Source organism: Anomaloglossus baeobatrachus, chromosome 1, assembly GCF_048569485.1.
Source record: "Anomaloglossus baeobatrachus isolate aAnoBae1 chromosome 1, aAnoBae1.hap1, whole genome shotgun sequence".
Taxonomy (NCBI): Eukaryota; Metazoa; Chordata; class Amphibia; order Anura; family Aromobatidae; genus Anomaloglossus; species Anomaloglossus baeobatrachus.
In genome coordinates this window covers 39,532,638-39,553,807 of record NC_134353.1, presented here as the reverse complement: position 1 = coordinate 39,553,807, position 21,170 = coordinate 39,532,638, and positions in this window count along the sequence as shown.

The following is a 21,170-nucleotide window of genomic DNA, read 5'->3' as shown; positions in this document are numbered from 1 at the left end:
GCTAGCGATCTCGCTAGGGAGATCGCAGCATGTAAAGTACCCTATAGCCTTACAGGTATGTATAGAATCAGCCTGATAGTGCCAGTACAGCACTGGCTTTAGGTTATATGCGAAAATCCTGGTGATTGGTTCCCTTTAATTCCTCAAGGGTGGGTTTAAAGTTGGATTTGCTCTTACTTCACAGCTTTTGATTTTAGCACATAAAAGTGACTCCTGAATGGAGAAGCTACTTTTATTTTGTATGTACTATACCACCTGGACAAGGGTCATCACAAGACAACAGGTTTAATACCACCCTCTATGAATTTATCTTGTATTGAATATTAGCCCAAATTTAGATTCTTGTTTATACATTTGGGAATTTTGTGTAATGCAGGTTCAACTTAAAACATCCAAAATGTTTATTAAGTCCTTGATCTGCAACCTATCACTTGCCTTGGACTCCTATCACAAAAATACTTCTTCATCTTTATTAAGGAGGGGATCATGGGGGTAACAAGGGCAAACATCTGATAGTGGATGTGGCACCCTCTAACCATTGAACAGCACCCAGTGGGTCTCCTCTCACATACCTGGAATTGGCCGATTTCAACTGGTAGGAAACATAATATCTTAAAGACATAGCCTGGTGGGAATGTGGTAGAACCTCGGCAACAAAACAGTTTCTTGGTGGTTCAGGTCATGTCACATTATTTCACATGAGCACCCTCTTCACGGACACATTCCATAGTGGTACTATGCTTACCCTGTGTTATGGTCTCCGAGGGGCAGCGAGCATCCAGGGGTAGACCCACTGGACCATGCACCGGACTCCTCTGAAGGAGCAACCAACAGCAAACCCCCTATACAAGTATTGTGTGGAACCCCAACAGAAGGCCCCGTGACGACGCAGAGGATCTGCACCCCCAGCCTGGCAACGAGTAGGTTAAAACACTGGCCCCGTGGGGCGCTACAGATCTTATTGCCCTCTTTTATTTGTACCCTTACCCGTGCACTTTTGGTTTCCCTGGTGCAACTTTTTGGTGTGTGTGTGTTTTTGTTTACCCCCATCTGTTGTTCTGTATTGGTTGAGTTTTTGGGATCTCCGTCTCAGTTGATCCCCTTGGTGGTGGGGACAGTGGTGTTATCAGGGCCAGGATAGGAGACAAGGCCATGTTGGAGGCTTGACCCTGACTATCTTCAAGTCTACCTTCGGGATAAGGGACAGTAAAGGGTCCCTAGTCTTAGGGTCAGCTTAAGGGTCCCTGTGCCATTCTCATCTCCACGTTACTCTCCAAAAAGTCTTGAAAACAGCATCTTCAAAAAGAATGTACAACAGGATTTTTTTTTTAGGAGGCTTAAGAGCTGGAACTGAGATTGTGGAGTTAGGGTACTTTCACACCTCCGGTTTTTCTTCTGCGGCACAATCCGGCACTTTGCAGGAAAATCGCAACCAGTTTTTTTTGCTGCCGGTTGCGATTTTCCTGCATAGACTTTAATTAGTGCCGCATTGTGCCACATGGCCTTGCGTTCCATCCGGTTTTTGCCGCATGCGGCAGATTTAGCCGATGCAGCGGCCGGATGGAACGTTGCCTGGCACGTTTTTTCGTGCGGCAAAAAAAACCGCATCGCGCCGCATTCGGCCGATGCGGCGCATCTCTCAATGCATGCCTATGGCGGCCGGATGCGGCGCGATGCGGCAAATACCGCATCCGGCCGCCGCATGCGGTTCTTGCCACTGCGCATGCTCAGTAGCATGCCGCAAGCGGCAAAAACCGGGCGGGCCGCATGGGAAAAACTTATGCAAAGGATGCGGTGTATTCACCGCATCCGTTGCATAGCTTGCACAGCCGGATTGAGCCGCAGTGCTCAAGCCGGATGTGTGAAAGTAGCCTTACTGTTCAGTTTCTGCTCCTAAAAAAGTGTCCAAAAATTAGCCACAAAAGCATAAATTCCTAAAATAGTTTTCACTACAAAACTCATAATTTTTAATTGTCTGAAAAACTCCATCTACACATCCCTTACAATGCATTTAAGTTTGGAATCGCACCAAACAGCGATCATGTTGTGACCGTCCAGGATTGGGCCCGTTGTCTCTCCGACTCTCCAGGGGCTCCGTCTCTTTGATATGTACACCCTTCTCATCTAAACGCTCTGTAGAATATTAAGTGTTTATATTCTTCATTTTTTTTTGTTCTCAAAGCGCTCTTTGCTATCGGAAAAATGATATCGTAACTATAAATTTCCACCTTTTTCATTCCGAAACCTGTTTTTATATTTGCGTTCTCTAAAATAATGATGAAAACATGAGAACAGATGCTGCAGGACGGGTTCAGGTTGAAGCAAATTAAAATCTGAACGCTCATTGCCAATGCAGAATTCCTTTGAAAATCAGATGTAAATGCACCTCGTGTTTAGGTATTCCATCTGCATACGGCACCCAGCGAGTGTGTAACGGCATACTTCATTTGGAAAGGATTACTGCTTTTATATCAGACATCTGCTAAGCACACTAAGAATGTTTGCTGGAAGTTTAAGTGTTTTTCCTCTTCATCAAACAGTATTCTACAGCAAGCAGCTTTATGCAAAGAAATCCTTCCTTGTTAACCAGCGAAGCACAGGCAATAGATAAAAATATAAAGAGCAAACAGTGTTTTTGGATCATTGGATCACCTCTAGACCCTAAAGCGAAAATATGTCAAAATAAAGATATTCATCCTGTGATCGTTCTATCATTGGGCTCAAAGCATTCTATGGAGACATGGTCAGACTGACCCAACAGAGTCTCCGAAAATCCTCCTGTGGGCCCAGACTCAGAATAGCCGTTAAACATAAGGCCCTCGCGCTCCAGTAGGAGACGGAGTATAGATATGTGCCGCCCTGGCAAAACCAGGGTGTCACAGAGGTCACTCTGCATACATCTTTATGGTGCAGAGCTCACTCTCCCTTGGGGAGTTTCCCACACAAATACACACCAGCCAATCAGGCCCCAATCCATCACACCGGGGTCCCGGGACATCAACACCCTACCCATGGAGGGAAAATCACCACCTTGCTGCCCATTACCATACCCGGGATCCTGCGACCGGCAACAGCGGTGCTCCATTACCTCACCGCACACCACGGGTGGCGTCACGGAACATAGACTACCAAATCTCCCCTGTATATAATGCCCCTTTTGTTGTGGTGCCTGGGATCACAGACAAGGTCACGCCACCGTGATTCCTTCAGAAGCGACCCCTTGGCCTGGATCTGAGTACCCCCTATCCCTGGGCGACACAGATACACTAACTGGAGAAAAATTGTGGACACACCTGATCATTGAATTCATGGTTTTTAAGGAGTTTAGCATTCGACCCCATCGCCCCCAGTGTATAACATCGGCCCCATCGCCCCCAGTGTATAACATGTGGCCCCATCACCTCCAGTATATAACATCCAGCAGCGCCGCCCCCAAGTCTACAACATCTGGCTCCACCACTCCCAGATTATAACATCTGGCCCCAACACTCCCAGTTTATAACATCAGGCCCTACGGCTCCCAGTTTAACATCTGGCCCCACCTCTCCCAATTTATAACATCTGGCCCCACCACTCCCAGTTTATAACATCTGGCCCCATCACTAGGGAAGATGATGGGGGTAGTAGTAAGATGAATGTCGTGACGCCACCTATGGTATGCAGCCAGGGAATTAGCCACCGATGCTGTCGCTGTCCTCCGAGGTGGATGGTAGTAGCAGCCAGAGATGGTATCCTTCCCCACAGGTGGTGCGGGTCATGGGGAGGATGATGAGGGGAGTAGTGATGGCGTTTTTGCAACAAGGCACAGTGTGGCGGCGCCGGTAATCAAGAGTCAGAGTCAGTCCCGATTGCCCTGTTGTGGTGGCATTTGGGGTAATAAAGGGTTAATAACAGCCTGCATCTGCCACTAAGCCCTAGATTAGTAATGGGAGGCGTCATTACTAATCTGTAAGTGAAAGTAAATAAACACAAACACAGAAAACAATAATTTCTCCGTAAAGATTAGTAATGGGGGTTCTCATAGACGCCTCCCATTACTAATCTAGGGCTTAGTAGCAGCTGTGGGCTGTTATTAACTCCTTATTACCCTGATTGCCATCACGCCATTGCAATTGGGAAGAGTCAGGTAAAGTGCCAGGATTGTCACATCTGATGGATGCGACAATCCTGGGCGGCTGCAGGGGCCCAATAACCATGGGTCTCCCCAGCCTGAGAATACCAGCCCCCAACAGTCAGCTATTTCATGGTTGGGTATCAAAATTGGGGGACTGCACACCATTTTTAAAACTATTTATTTAAAAAAAAAAAGCTGAACGCGCTTCCTCTTATTTTGATACACAGCCAAGACAAGCGAAAGGCTGGGGGCTGCAGCCTGTAGCTGTATGCTTTATCTGTGCTGGGTATCATAATATGGGGGACCTTACTCCAATTTATTTATTTATTTTTATACCACGATGACCTTGAGAAAGCACCTGTGATTGGTTGCAGTCAGATGCTGTCACAGGCTGGGGGTGCATCTGACTGCAACCAATCAAAAATGCCAGGACTTCCTGTGGGTGGAGGAAGCAGTGAATATGAATGAGCAATAATGAGCGGTCCCGGCAGAAGAGTGAGTGGCCTGGAAGAGGTTATAGCCGCGCCGGAGATTCGGTAAGTATAGTGCGCTTGATTTATTTGTATTTTTCCTTTATTGTTTTTTTTTTATTTCCCGAGTTGCCAGACCTTGATCATTAGGTGGAATTCCCTGCGATCTCTGGGCCCGGGACCGGCACCCAGATATTTTTGAAACCGCGCGAATCGTGACTTTTACACTCCGGGTCTTTCCATCTCTAGTTGAGACTGGTCTTTGGCTTTTCGAGGGACATCTAATATCTCTGTATAGATTTTTGATCCATGGTAATTTCTATTAATCACCTCGACATCAAGTATTCTGTTTTAGATGAAGCGTAAAAATGGATAACCGCCTTAGAAAGTAGATCTGTCAACAGATTTCACAATACAAACTGTGTACACGATTAAATAGATCACTGAGACGTGTCGGACATTGAGATCTGTATTTGGACCGTGGATGTCGGCTTTATAAACCACTTACTTGATGGATGCCCAACAATAGCAGATAATTACTGGAGGTACAGCATTGGGATTCACCCCGATCAACCTACGACTGCGAGCGTCTTGGCACAACCCTGATTACTTCACTTATTATATGTAGTTCTGAGACAATTAAGCCGGTGGAAAGTTGCTCTCATTGTTCTGCTCCAGCAGTTTCCTAGCCAACTTAAACTATACAATCAGCAGTGTGACATCGCCTGAAGGCTTTCTTCATAAACCAGATCTTCCGTAACCTATATACCTTTTCTATGAGTGCGCAAGTGAAATTTTAATTTATTCACACAAGCCGAACTAAGTATTGGAACATATAGTAAAATTGATCGTCTGTAACAAGTTAGGATGTAGCAAAAGTGAGTTTTCTCTTGGGGATTAACATAGGATTGCAGTTAAAACTGTCACATAGTGACTGTAGGACAGCGAAAACAAAGTCCACAGCACCCTGGTCAAGGATAGGTGTAGGATAGCGAGGGACAGTGGGCTCTTATACTGTCCCTCACGCTAGGGGACCCTAGGCTATTGCTAACCCTCAGATTATCCCTAATGGTGGAGATGCCAGAGCCCCATGCCTTACTATTCTCCTGATCAGAAAAAAACTGTTCCTCCTAGGTAAGAAAGGGACAGATGATGATAGCAACACAGATAAAGACAGATAGGAAAAAAAAAATAAAACTCAGACACACTGCAAACTCACAGGAACAAATAGTAAGAAACTACAGAGAAAAGCAAAAGAAGTAAGGCAGTGTGCCGCCCCCGCGACAGCCATCGGGCGGCTCGGATCTACAGTGGCTCAAGGGGTCTCCGGACCCGAGGCGGGGTCGCGCGGCCGCTCGAAAATGAAAAAGGGGAAGCAAGGGTGGATTGGATAGTGTTCGTGACGCCAACCACGGGTCGTGGTAAAATGGGATACCACCGCTGCTGCGTTTAGGAGAGAGGGAGAGCGCCTGGGAGCGATGGGATGGCAGCTGGTGATGTTAACCCCTCCGTGGGCAGAGGAAGGTGTTGGTAGGCTGGGGACCCGTTGGAAGCAAAGGGGCACAACGTACTCACACAGTCCAAAGATACTGAAGCCCTGCAGCTTTAGTTCGAACACGCTGGGTCCGTGCCCTTTTGGCGTTGCTGGTTGGTCTGAAGCCTTGTCCCTTGGAACTGTGTTTAGTCTTGGTGGATCCCTTTTGCCTAAAACTACTCGGGTCCTGCTCACCTGCGTGGCTAGCAGAGTGAGCTTGCTCTCAGGGTTCACGCTTGGGATTTTCTGGACAGTTTTGGGAAGTCCTATCCCTCTCGTTGCGCTAGTACCCTGATTTTGGAGCATGTGGAGAGCGGTTCATGAAGATTCCGTCCTCGTCGTGTGAATTACTGGGCTGCATGAAGCTACTTCCCAGCCTAGGGCCGCGTACCCCATCGTGCCCTGGCCCGTGCCCGGTTGTAACACAAGGCCGCCAAACTGCCCTCCGTGGCAGTACCGTGCCCCTTGTCACTACCCCCTGCAACCGGGGTTCTAGCTCCTTCCAGGCCAGGCCAACGTTTGGCACCTGGGACGGTTACAGGAGCCCAGCTCTGCAGCGTGACCTCTTCCTGCCACTGCTCACTGACACTCTCTGACTACAACTGACACTTCTGGCCCTCCTTCTACCATCCCTCCATCTGGGCGGCCCTATTCCCCTCAGTCTGCCCAGTGGGTGTTTGGTGGGTGTGGTGCAGAGTTTTCCTCAGGATTTGTGTATACCTGTTCTTAGCAACACCAAAGGGACAGGACTCGTAACCAAGAAGGAGCGGGTACCATGCAGAAGGGCAGATTGCACGGCACCCTTGTGATGACCTGATAGGCTGGGCGTCACATTCCCCCTCGGTTAAACGTAGCTCGTCCGCGAGCTACAGGACACCAAGCATTTATTAAACTAGAAAGGGAAAAGGTTAACATAATCAACATTTATTAACAAATTCTTCCCTAATGAGGTAGGTACTTATACTTTAACGTTGCAACATTTTTTGAGTATGTGTCAACAGGGGGACGCCACCGGTTTTGATGGCAGCGGGGACCCAACCTACCCCGCTGCGGTCCCTTCCTGCGACATTCCAGTCCCAACGTCCCGGATCCCAATAACCCCCCCACCCAAACAACCTGTTCTCCCTGGAAACCTAAGGTGGGTCCTTGACTGGGTTAAGGTCCCGGGAGACAACTCTTATGGTACAGGAGGTGCAATTATGTACAAGACACAAGTTTGTGTTGGTCACGCCAGTCCTGTGACCGTGGTCCATATTTACTTAACTATTAAAATAATGAAGTCCTTGAAAAATTAGCAAAGTCCATGTACCAGTGTACACTTGTAGCAAATCTAGAGGAAAATCAGGTTACTTTCCCGTTTAATTTAAAACTGTTTTATTAAAGCAGTCATTTTCTAGCTGTTTCTATATGAAAAACAACAAACTGTGAAAAACAACAAACGAAAACACCGATACCTAACAATTCTATGGCATCGTTAACTTTTACTGTATTAATATTTTTTTCTTTTTTTTTTATCACTGCATTACTGCAACGGGCAATCTCGATCGATCGGTGCCAGAGGCCCCTCCAGGGCACAGCGCAGCCTCTGGCCACCATGCCACGGGCCCCAGACCCAGGTGGCACTCCCACTCACTAGCTCTTGAGCGGCAACTCTTCTCTGGTGCCGCTCTCTAGCTATCGCTCCCGTACGGAGCCGTAATAGCCTCCACCCGTGCAGTTCTCCAGCACGGGGATCAACGCTAGGCTGTATTTCAGCCTCCAGCACTAGTGGCAGGTAAGTTTTTGCGGCCCTGACAGCCGTCGGGATGCCGCGCGGTAGTGAAACCGGTGGACTGGAAGGTCCCACTCCCGCTGCTGTAGGCAGAAAAACCGACTGCTCTGCAGCTGGGGTTGCAGGGCCTGGGTGCTCCGCCTCTGAGGACGGGCCCGGAGATGCGTACGGGTCTGGTCTGGCCAGAGTCCGGGTGACCGCTGACATGACTGGGAAGACAGTAGTCATCGGGGCTGCTGCTGGAGCTTCATGTAAGAATACTGCAGGTTCCACTGCCGGGATGGGTGATGGCAGCTCGGCATCCATCGAGGATGGGGTAGGTGACGATGGAGTGGTTGCCGCAAGCGGGGGCGGACCGGATCCCTCAGCTGCCATGGCTGGATTAAGTTAATTATCAGGGACTGGGTAACCGCTTACCCTCTCTTAATGTGTGATTTCGGTGTCACGGGCTAGCACCACCACCGCCAGACTCCTCATCTCTTCCTTCCAGTGGTTCAATATCAACAGGAACTGCGTCCGTATTCTCCTGCACAGCTGCTCGGTTTCTTCTTCAATCCAAGTCGTGGTCCCGGGAACAGCACGTTCCGGTGACCAGCTCTGCTCCGCCATCTTGCCTCTTCATTGTCCAGAAACAGTATGGCAGAGTCCTGGCGTCCCTGCTTCTCTTCCACTTTCGCTACATTCAGGCTACATTTCGGTTTCCTCCCAGGACTCTTTTGCACGCTGTGGCCCTCTGGGAACTTCCAGTTCCTGTTTCAGGCTGAGGACGAAGGGTGGGGCTTCGGCTTTGTGAGCTTTCCGAGGAAGATGGCGTTTTTGGGGCGAAAACAGCGGAAAAATGGCAGACGTCGTGGGAAAAAGGATTTGGACTCCCGGACTTCACTTCTCAAGGCGCATGTCACCCAGGTTAGTGGGTCCTGCTTGCATCCTGTTCGTGACGCCAAGTTTTTCGAGGGTGTGCCGCCACCGCGACAGCCGTCGGGCTGCTCGGATCCGGATCCGCAGTGGTTCGAGGAGTCTCCGGACCCGAGGCGGGTCGCGTGGCCGCTCGAAAATGAAAAAGGGGAAGAAAGGGTGGATTGGATAGTGTTCGTGGCGCCACCCACGGGTCGTGATAAAATGGGATACCACCGCTGCTGCGTTTTTAGGAGAGAGGGAGAGCGCCTGGCAGCGATGGTATAGCAGCTGGTGATGTTAACCCCTCCGTGGGCAGGGGAAGGTGTTGGTAGGCTGGGGACCCGTTGGAAGCAAAGGTGCACAACGTACTCACACAGTCCAGAGATACTGACACTGACACCGGGTAAACCAAAGTCTTGAACGCCCTGCAGCTTTAGTTCGAACACGCTGGGCCCGTGCCCTTTTGGCATTGCTGGTTGGTCTGAAGCCTTGTCCCTTGGCACTGTGTTTACACTTGGTGGATCCCTTTCGCCTAAAACTACTTGGGTCCCGCTCACCTGCGTGGCTAGCAGAGTGAGCTTGCTCTCAGGGATCACGCTTGGGATTTTCTAGACGGTTTTGGGAAGTCCTATACCTCTTGTTGCGCTAGTACCCTGATTTTGGAGCGGGTGGACAGCGGTTTATGAAGATTCCATCCTCGTCGGGTGAATTACTGGGCTGCATAAAGCTACTTCCCAGCCTAGGGTCCGCGTACCCCGTCGTGCCCTGGCCCGTGCCCGGTTGTAGCACAAGGCTGCCGAACTGCCCACCGTGGTAGTCCCGTGCCCCTTGCCACTACCCCCTGCGACTGGGGTTCCAGCTCCTTCCAGGCCAGGCCAACGTCTGGCCCCTGGGACGGTTACAGGAGCCCAGCTCCGCAACGTGACCTCTTCTTGTCGCTGCTCACTGACACTCTCTGACTACAACTGACACTTCTGGCCCTCCTTCTACCATCCCTCCATCTGGGCGGCCCTATTCCCCTCAGGCTGCCCAATGGGTGTTTGATGAGTGTGGTGCAGAGTGTTCCTCAGGATTTGTGTATACCTGTTCTTAGCAACACCAAAGGGACAGGACCCGTAACCAAGGAGGAGTGGGTACCACGCAGAAGGGCAGATTGCACGGCACCCTTGTGATGACCTGATAGGCCAGGGTGTCACAGCAGCAACAAAAGGACAACAAGGGTTAATGCCATAACCACTCACAGCAATAAAGTACTACAATCCCCAGTAAGTCTGGATCACAACACCTCTCCAGGCCAGAATAGAGAAGCTATAGCTGGCATTAAAGGAAGTGTTCAGCCAGACAGCCAGTATATATAGGAAGAGTGAATGTGACTGGCTCCCCCACAGCATGTGATCAAAGAAGACTAACAAGTAGCCTAGCAGAGATTTACTCTTGCTAGCCAGCCTATGAACTACAATTCTGTGGGTCGATGCCTGAGTCTGCCTGCACTAATCACAGACATCAGAGAAGTTAGAAGTCAAAGTGCCAGTGTGACGCCCTGGACTAGCCAGGTAGTTACAGGTAGAAACCCTGCACAAACACCAGCCCCTAATAAGGTGACAGCAGCCAACCTACAAAACCCTTGTTACCTCCCTCCATGTTTGATGTTCACACCAGGGGGCGGAGCCAGGCAGTTGGCCACACCCACCAAGGAGCTCTCAGGCCCTGAGGCCGGAAAAACAGTTTGAGTTTAGTCGGTTTAGTCTGTACAGTGGAGTGGAGTGGAGCTCAAGAGCAGACCTGTGTCCAGGTCTGCCACGGTCTAATACCAGGTGTCTGGGTTGGAGCCCAGTCACCTCTGGCAAGGAGGCAGACGGTGGTTGCCGCCTGCAGGAGCTGGAAGATGGCTGGTGGAACCGTAAGGGACCGGGACAGGGTAGTGGCCCGCCGGAACCGAACCGGGGAGCCAACTGGAAACCGGAGCACCAGGAGGGGTACTCAGACCCAGAACGAGGTCCAGAAGCCACTGGAACACGTCGAATTCACTGATTGAGGTCTGGACCTTAGGTCCTTTCCCATCCCATGACCTGAAAGAGGGCAACAGCCCACCGAGGGGGATAGAAAGCCACCGCTCAGGCAGAGAGATCCCACAGGCCAGCGCCTGTGGGCAAACGGGTTCCCCGACACACATTAAGCCGGGGAGCGGACTACCGTTGCTGAAGCATAGGCAGTCAAATTCTACTAAACAGGTGCAGGAGAAAGGCGGGAACCACCAACCTGAGAAAGGGGCACAGCGCAGCGACCACCATCCTTTTTGGTTTACCAGAGACTCCGATGTATCTGTCATAGTGAGTACAACAGTGCCCTCAGGCCGCACACCGCACCACACCATCGTGCCCGCACCTCACAAACCATTGGGCCCCGGGACCATTACCCCCTGCCCACGGAGGGGTCAACACCAGGCTGCGTCCCCGGGAGCCTAGTTAACGGCAGCGGTGGTGTCCATATTCACCACATCCCGTTGGTGGCGTCACAAACTTTAATCCCTAAAAGCACCACGGCTCCGGCCGTGAACCTCCCTACCGAAGTCCCTACACGTAGCGCCAAACCCCTTTCAGAGTGACATGACACCTGGGTCCGGAGGCGCTCGAGTCACCCACCAAACGAGCCTGGATCCGAGAGGCTCGGCTGCGGCCGAGCGCGGGGCGGTACACCAGAATCTGTAGTCTCCACAGATCCTGATGTGGTGATGACAGTCGGCGATATTTGTAAAAACGTCCTTGTGACATAAATCTTTTGTATTGTCTATGTTACTCAATTTTGCACTGGTACTCACTTCACTTCCTCTTACAAAAAGACCAGCACTACAAGTAACATATGAAAGTTGGGGGCACCTGGTAATTGCCAGAGACTCAAAAACTGATAATAATGTTTCTGGCTACTTAAATCATTAACCACCCAGAATTATTGTATTATTATTATTATTATTTTCAATTTTTATTGTAAGTAAAGGGGTTGTACAAGAGTTGTAAGAGATATCTGCTTTTCTTCCAGAAACAACACCACATCTGACCACAGGTTGTGTCTGGTATTGCAGCTCAGGTCTATTTACTTTAATGAGGTTGAGCTGCAATAACAGACAGAACCTATGAATAGGTACAGTGCTGTTTTTGGAAGAAAGTAGTGATCTTTCTCTAACATTGGATAACTCCTTTAATGTACTCTGTATGTAATGAATGTTGTTTCAGGAGATTATGAGTGTGTGTGTTTCCACCTTTTCATGCAGAATCTGCGTTATAGACCCTGGGAAATTGATCCTCCTCACCCTGTTCTTTCCTCCCTATCAACAGCCTGCATGATCACCCTCCCTAAAACCTTAGATGCTTTCCTCCCTCTCCAAACTCTGATCTGCTATGTCCAAATTCCTCCTTTTCTGCTATCTCCAAAACTGAGAAAAGTAAGAGGAGAGCAGAAAAGGCATACAAAAAAGGCAGATACTTGGGATTGGTGAGTCCAACTGGGTCACCACAGTCTGAGAATTCCAGCCCCCAGCTGTCGGCTTTATCATGGCTGGGTATCAAAATTGGGAATGACTGCATGTTTTTTTTTAAATTATTTATTTTAATAATTTTTAAAAAAGCCGCATGCGGTCCCTCTTATTTTGATAGACAGCAAAGATAAGTGCACAACTGGCGGCTGAAGCCTTTAGCCATAGCTTTATTTGTGCTGAGTATCATAATATGGGGGGACCCTACACCAATTTATTTATTTAATTATTTATTTTTACACCAATAGAGACACACAGATAGCATCTGGGATTGTAAAAAGTCAGACACGCTGTCACACAGGGTGGGGGCGTGTCTGACTCCAACCAATCACAGATGCGGGGACTGCTGGTGGGCGGGGGTATAAAGCCTGTCTGGAACCACAGACTCAGACTGGCTGTCACGGACAGGCTAGAGGAAAGTCGCTCACAAAGCAGAACCCTGAGAACCCCGAAACCCTTTAACCCCTATACAGGGATTTGGAATTACTACAGGGCCCCGGAGATCACTGGCTATGGAAGACTGCAGTCCAGAAGAGAGTAGTAGTCAGGCAGGGTCAAACCAGGAGATGCAGAACAGCGACAAAATCGGCAGACAAGGACATAGTCAGGAAACCAGGCAGAGGTCAAATCTGGATCTGGCAGCGAGGTACAAAAACAGCAGGCAGTAGGGCAGTCAGAGAAAAGGCAAAGGTCAAAACACAGGGATCAATATTCAGAACAGAGTGGGGACCAGAAAGTAGGAATACAGAACTACAGTCAGGGCCAGAAATATTTGGACAGTGACACAAGTTTTGTTATTTTAGCTGTTTACAAAAACATGTTCAGAAATACAATTATATATATAATATGGGCTGAAAGTGCACACTCCCAGCTGCAATATGAGAGTTTTCACATCCAAATCGGAGAAAGGGTTTAGGAATCATAGCTCTGTAATGCATAGCCTCCTCTTTTCCAAGGGACCAAAAGTAATTGGACAAGGGACTCTAAGGGCTGCAATTAACTCTGAAGGCGTCTCCCTCGTTAACCTGTAATCAATGAAGTAGTTAAAAGGTCTGGGGTTGATTACAGGTGTGTGGTTTTGCATTTGGAAGTTGTTGCTGTGACCAGACAACATGCGGTCTAAGGAACTCTCAATTGAGGTGAAGCAGAACATCCTGAGGCTGAAAAAAAAGAAAAAATCCATCAGAGAGATAGCAGACATGCTTGGAGTAGCAAAATCAACAGTCGGGTACATTCTGAGAAAAAAGGAATTGACTGGTGAGCTTGGGAACTCAAAAAGGCCTGGGCGTCCACGGATGACAACAGTGGTGGATGATCGCCGCATACTTTCTTTGGTGAAGAAGAACCCATTCACAACATCAACTGAAGTCCAGAACACTCTCAGTGAAGTAGGTGTATCTGTCTCTAAGTCAACAGTAAAGAGAAGACTCCATGAAAGTAAATACAAAGGGTTCACATCTAGATGCAAACCATTCATCAATTCCAAAAATAGACAGGCCAGAGTTAAATTTGCTGAAAAACACCTCATGAAGCCAGCTCAGTTCTGGAAAAGTGTGCTATGGACAGATGAGACAAAGATCAACCTGTACCAGAATGATGGGAAGAAACAAGTTTGGAGAAGAAAGGGAACGGCACATGATCCAAGGCACACCACATCCTCTGTAAAACATGGTGGAGGCAACGTGATGGCATGGGCATGCATGGCTTTCAATGGCACTGGGTCACTTGTGTTTATTGATGACATAACAGCAGACAAGAGTAGTCGGATGAATTCTGAAGTGTACCGGGATATACTTTCAGCCCACATTCAGCCAAATGCCGCAAAGTTGATCGGACGGCGCTTCATAGTACAGATGGACAATGACCCCAAGAATACAGCCAAAGCTACCCAGGAGTTCATGGGTGCAAAAAAGTGGAACATTCTGCAATGGCCAAGTCAATCACCAGATCTTAACCCAATTGAGCATGCATTTCACTTGCTAAAATCCAGACTTGTGGAGAGTTTGTAAAGAAATGTGTACAATTCCTACAATTTCTATCAGATATTTTTGTTCAAACCTTCAAATTAAACGTTACAATCTGCACTTGAATTCTGTTGTAGAGGTTTCATTTCAAATCCAATGTGGTGGCATGCAGAGCCCAACTCGCCAAAATTGTGTCACTGTCCAAATATTTCTGGACCTAACTGTATCTCTGGCAGTGACCAGCAGACAGGAGGGGGAATTAGAAGGATATGGTGTCTTTCCATTGGCTGTAGCTGAATGGTGATAACTTCAGCTGGAAGACACACGCCACCTACAATCAACCAGTGGTTCTGCAAGTCTCAGGGAAATCCAGCTTAGTGGATGAGTGGAGCCGGTGCTCCACTGCTCGGGTCCGGTTGCTGCTGCTCAGTGGTGGCTCGAGCGGTGGGCCGGATCCCGGGGGTTCTCGAGCGGCGCTCCTCGCCCGTGAGTGAAAGGGGATTGGGTTTTGGGATATAGTCTATTGTCCGTGACGCCACCCACGGTTGTGGTGATTTGTTAGCACCACCGCTGCTCGGTGTGGGGATCCCGGGAGTGATGGTGTGAAGCAGCAAGTTGTTGTGTTGCCCCTACGTGGGTAGGGGTTGGTGATCCTGGGGCCCAGTGGTGAGGTGGGAGATGCAGGGCTTGGTGGGCGCAGGGACGCGGGGGCAGCACTGTGCCTTGCGGCACTGTGGTACTCACTCAGCCTGAGACGATGACACAGTTCTTGGTAAAACACACGGCTGGAAAGACGGTTCCCACGGACGGCTGCACTTGCTTTCCCCAGAAGGTGACGGTGACGGTCCCTCTGTCCTGCACCTATGTTCTTGATGGTTGCGATGGGTTCCCACCGGTAACCCGCTCCCCGGCTTCAAGCTGGACCGGAGGAGCTCTACTTTTTGCCCGCAGCCGCTGGCCCTCAGAAACTGGTGCCCTGGCGGTGGCGGTGTCTCTGCTCTAATGGTTGGGCTGTTGCCTTCAATCGGGACTTGGTTGTTGGGAGACAGACATCCCCTTCAATGACGGATTTGGCAAATTATGGCGACTCCTAGCCTTGCCGGGGTCCGAGAGGCCCCTGCCCTGGTGCTGACTGTTCTTTGTACACTGCTCCAGACCGCCGGGTCACCACCCGTCCACGGTCCTTCCAGGAACCTCCAAGCAATCACCCCTCCAGACAGTCACCGCCGTCTGCTGTCCTTGCTGTCTCAGTCCGGGGCACACACCCGGACCAGCTTCAGGCTTTCTTACTGTCACTTTTACTCCTTTACTCCAGTTTTCTCCTTTGCTCCTCTACCACTTCACTTCCTTCTAGTTTCACTTGACCACTTGTTTACTCCTTCACGTCCCTCACTGGACTACTTACTCAAGCTCCCCCTGAGCTAATCTGCCTGGTTCTTCCCGCCTCCAGAGCTGTGAACTCCTCGGTGGGCGGAGCCAACCACCTGGCCCACCCCCTGGTGTGAACATCAGCCTCTGGAGGAAGGCAACAAGGATTTTGGTAGCTTTGGTGTTCCTAACTTGGGTGTAGGGTGTGGTGGTGTGATGACCTGTGACCCCTGGCTTGCCCAGGGCGTCACATTCCCCCTTAGCAAAATGCAGACCGTCCGCGGGCTGCCCGTCCAACACCGGTTTTATTTTTCTGAAAATATATATAAGTAAAACGGTAACATATATACACTTTTATTACTTCTTGCCATAACGGGAGGCACGTTACTTAAACGTTGCAAAACGGTTCACGGTTACGGTTTCCGCTCTCTCCCACCCAAGCAACCTGGCCCTGATGCTGCCCCTAAAACCCAGGCAGCACCCCTTGTCCCCAAGTCCAGCACACGTTACCCGAGCGGGATCTGTCCTTCCCCTCCAGAGGGTAGCCACCGGTCCCTGTGGTGGCTGGGCCCCAGCCGGCTCTACTGCGGGCCCTCCCTCCAACCTGCCTCTCCGGAGGCGGCAATGCGGAAACGGTAACGGTAAACAACTTATTTACAAGCCACTAACGTTTGTGGTTGCCCTGCAAGTTCACGGGCTTGTCCATGAGCAGTTCCTCATGCAAACTTTTTAAACGGTCCCCACGGGGACAACAGTGCCGGCAACGGCCGGTTTTCCAAATCACGGTCAATCAGGTTACTCCATCAGTTGATCACTTATACTTATCATTTTCTCTATCATTTTTCAAACTTTCAAAACTTTTTCAAACACAACAACTCAGTGGTGGTCCCAACGGGGACTGGACAACGGTGCTCCGCTGCCCTTACTCCGGATATTCAGCGTCATCCGAGGGAGGGGGTGCAGAACTCACTCGGCTCTCTTGGCTGCCCCTCAGTTTGGCATCCAGGGTGAACCACCCCCTCTCTCCACAGTGCCGGGTATACTGGACAATGTCACCCGGCTTTAGGTTGCGGCCGGGATGCTCTTCAGGCAGGTGGGCATTTACATCCCGCCGGGCTACAAACACTTTGGCCTCCAGGCCCGGTTCATAAATATTTGCATAACATTTGCAATATGCAATATATGCACATGCAATATATGCATAACATTTAAGCAGAGCCTGGACGCCTTTCTTGAAAAATTTAATATTACCAGTTATGTATATTAGATTTTATGACAGGGTATTGATCCAGGGAACTAGTCTGATTGCCGGATGTGGAGTCAGGAAGGAAATTTTTTCCCCATTGGAACTTGTTTGCCACATTGGGTTTTTTTTGCCTTCCTCTGGATCAACATGTTAGGCTACGGGTTGAACTAGATGGACTTAGAGTCTCTCTTCAACCTTAAAAACTATGATACTATGATACTATGATACTATGATACTATGATAAATAAACCCATAGCCCCGGCGGACATCAAACCGCCTCACCTGCCCCTCGTACAGCGGACCCCGGACACGGAACGTGGCCTGGTGGAGATTCTCCTTCTCCCTTATCGCTCGGGCCACCAGCTCGGCCTTCTTCCTCTCCCGTTCACCGATCTCCAGGCCCAGCGGTACCGGCTCCCTATCCCAATATGGCGCTGCTGCGAGCTCCGGCGCACGGGTCGGGCCCCGCGGGACATCCTGGACGTTGCCCACTGTCAGGAATCTGGACGGCAGGTCCCACGGTGTCTTGGCCTTGGGCGCTGTCTTACAGCTGCAACCCGGCGCCACCTCAGCCGAGGTGTGGGGGATGGGCACAGGGGCTTTCCGCTGCTGGGCCTTCGGCTCGTAGCGGGTCATCAGCTCCGGCTCGGGGGACTTTTCAGGGGATGCCTCCGGTTCAGTCTTTGGGACCTTCCATGGCAACACCTCCAGTCGAATACGGGCTCCGGCTACAGGTCGGCCCGCCTGGGCGGGGACGCTGGGTATTGCTACCGGTTGCGGTGGTAGCAGGCCTAATGGCGGGGTCACGGCCTCCGGGACGGTTGGCGAGGGAGGCAGCGGGGGGAGAGGGCTTGGACCGGGTCCTGCAGCCGCGATGACCGGCCCTTCCAGGGCATCGGGGCGTGGGTCGCTCACCCTCCCTCCCTCCGCTTCCTCCTCGCGTCTCCGCACGGCTGCTATAACGTCCGCCATGTCGGTCTCCCACTCCTCCATGAGGAGCTGCATCTTGACCTGCAGCCGGTGGTAGAGCTGCGCGGTCCGGATCTCCACCCACGCCGTGGTCCCAGGCGCGGGGGGCTACGGTGTCACGGGACGGCATCCACATGTTGCTGGCGGCTTTTCCCAGGAGCAAGATGTCTGCAGAGTCCTGGCGTCCCTGCTTTTATAGCTGCGTTCACATGCAGCCAGCCGCCATCGCGTCCCCCTTAGCTTCTCTTCAGCCACTCCTCTATCGGGGCGGGGTTTTGGCCTTCGCGCCTCTGTTACTCGAGAAGACGCTCGAGCGGGGACTTTTCGCGCCAAAGATGGCGGCTTCTGAAATTTTTCTGCCGGACACCTCCGGCGGTAACAAGGTGCACCTCTTCCAGACGGCAGAGCGGTAAGATCCTGTTCGTGACGCCAAGTTGTCGCGGGCGGGGAGGAGGGTGTCAGCACTGCGCTCACCCCTCTGCTCGGGTCCGGCTGCTGCTGCTCAGTGGTGGCTCGAGCGGTGGGCCGGATCCCGGGGGTTCTCGAGCGGCGCTCCTCGCCCGTGAGTGAAAGGGGATTGGGTTTTGGGATATAGTCTAATATAGTCTATTGTCCGTGACGCCACCCACGGTTGTGGTGATTTGTTAGCACCACCGCTGCTCGGTGTGGGGATCCCGGGAGTGATGGTGTGAAGCAGCAAGTTGTTGTGTTGCCCCTCTGTGGGTAGGGGTTGGTGATCCCGGGGCCCAGTGGTGAGGTGGGAGATGCAGGGCTTGGTGGGCGCAGGGACGCGGGGGCAGCGCTGTGCCTTGCGGCACTGTGGTACTCACTCAGCCTGAGACGATGACACAGTTCTCGGTAAAACACATGGCTGGAAAGACGGTTCCCACGGACGGCTGCACTTGCTTTCCCCAGAAGGTGACGGTGACGGTCCCTCTGTCTTGCACCTATGTTCTTGATGGTTGCGATGGGTTCCCACCGGTAACCCGCTTCCCAGCTTCAAGCTGGACCGGAGGAGCTCTACTCTTTGCCCGCAGGCGCTGGCCCTCAGAAACTGGTGCCCTGGCGGTGGCGGTGTCTCTGCTCTAATGGTTGGGCTGTTGCCTTCAATCGGGACTTGGTTGTTGGGAGACAGACGTCCCATTCACTGACGGATTTGGCAAATTATGGCGACTCCTAGCCTTGCCGGGGTCCGAGAGGCCCCTGCCCTGGTGCTGACTGTTCTTTGTACACTGCTCCAGACCGCCGGGTCACACCCGTCCGCGGTCCTTCCAGGAACCTCCGAGCAATCACCCCTCCAGACAGTCACCGCCGTCTGCTGTCCTTGCTGTCTCAGTCCGGAGCACACACCTGGACCAGCTTCAGGATTTCTTACTGTCACTTTTACTCCTTTACTCCAGTTTTCTCCTTTGCTCCTCTACCACTTCACTTCCTTCTAGTTTCACTTGACCACTTGTTTACTCCTTCACGTCCCTCACTGGACTCCTTACTCAAGCTCCCCCTGAGCTAATCTGCCTGGTTCTTCCCGCCTCCAGAGCTGTGAACTCCTCGGTGGGCGGAGCCAACCGCCTGGCCCACACCCTGGTGTGAACATCAGCCTCTGGAGGAAGGCAACAAGGATTTTGGTAGCTTTGGTGTTCCTAACTGGGGTGTAGGGTGTGGTGGTGTGATGACCTGTGACCCCTGGCTTGCCCAGGGCGTCACACCTGCACCCACCAGAGCCACTGGCATCCACTCCTCTGCTAACACCAGCACTATCCACAGCGGGAACACGGCGGCGCCTGGTGATCGAAGCAGAAATCGCAGGAGCGGACTCCGGTGGGGATGTGACAGGGGGAAGCAGTGCATATGCATGAAGGATAATGAGTGGCCCCAGAAGTAGTGTTACAGCCGCGTGAAGACCAGTAAGTATAACGCACCTGCTTTCCCCTTTTTTGTCCTTTATTTTTTTTTTCAATTACCCTAGTTGGACCTGGATCGTTTCCCAGAGTTCCCTGAGAACTCTGGGCCCAGGGTCAGTGCTCGGGTACTTTTGAACCCACTTAAATCCGGACTTTTAAAGTCTGGGTTCGCCCTTCACTAATCCTGAGCGATCTTTTTAACTTTGTGTGGACTGATGTGAAATTGGATGGTGAAGAGCCATGCTTTTTTTAGGCTGCAAATGTTGCAAGATTAGGGATAAGGGTACAAGTTATTTTTCATTTTCTTCCTTGGGATCAGAAATTGGAAACTAAATTGAATTTCTTGTATGTAAGTTGTGAGCTGGCAGGAGACTGAACAAGCCTGACAATTCAGTGCCGATCATAAGCAGCCTCCTGCGGCTTTATACCACACTTTACTTCTCTTACTTGGTCAGACCTCGTGGGAAAAATTTCAGATGCTCAACCAGACCTAATGTTCATCGTCTTCCTCGAGATTTAGATCTATCATTTCCAGCCAAGAAATGGAGCTAAATTTTCTGTGGTTGTTATAAAATAAGTTCTATTATTATTTCCAAGGAATATCTTCTCCTCCGTAAAGTCTATTGTTAGGTTATAGAGCGACGTTCCCCAAGCACGGCGTGATAAAAGAAATCAGCCATAGCTTTTAAGGCCATGTGCATATTCATGTCTTTCCAAGGTTGCACAAGCCATGTTAATTGGATTATAGAGGTTATCATATTCTACAGATATGAAGAAATGTCACCTTCAGGTATCTCTTAGCGCTAAGCTAAGCTATATCTTCCTTGGCAAAGAATGGAACTCGTGCTACAAGGAATTAGGATTGACAGCTCCCATGCCTTACGTGGGGCGTCCTGTTGATGTTCCTCTGATCATATTGTGTAATCACATCTGTCATACTGTAATGATGGGCCAGGGGGTCCCCCGGCTCTGTAGTCGTGGCCTGTGTAGATTCAAGGTTCTCCCCTGGTTCCATCACTACTTCAAAGTCAGGGACTAGCTTGGTAGGGCAGAGTGTGGTGTCGTCGTCGGTAGTGGTACAAACAGTCTTCAGGCAAGATGTGATGAAACCAAAAGACATATTTATTGAAACACGTAGTCTCAATCCGGCGGTCACAGACAGAAGAAAACACTTCCTGGGCTGGGGAACAACCTGTCCTGACGAACCCTCGCGTGGGGCTGTGCCCTGATTACTCCACTTCACCGGGCTCCCACTAACGGTTACACACACACCGGACCCACACCGGTTGCTTCACTCTCCGAGGTTCCGTCCACTCCCGTTCTCTCCGGCGTCCCCTTTTAATTCAGCCCCCACACTCTGCCCTTTGATCTTCGCTCTTTCACGTCCCGGATCCAACTCACTCTCTC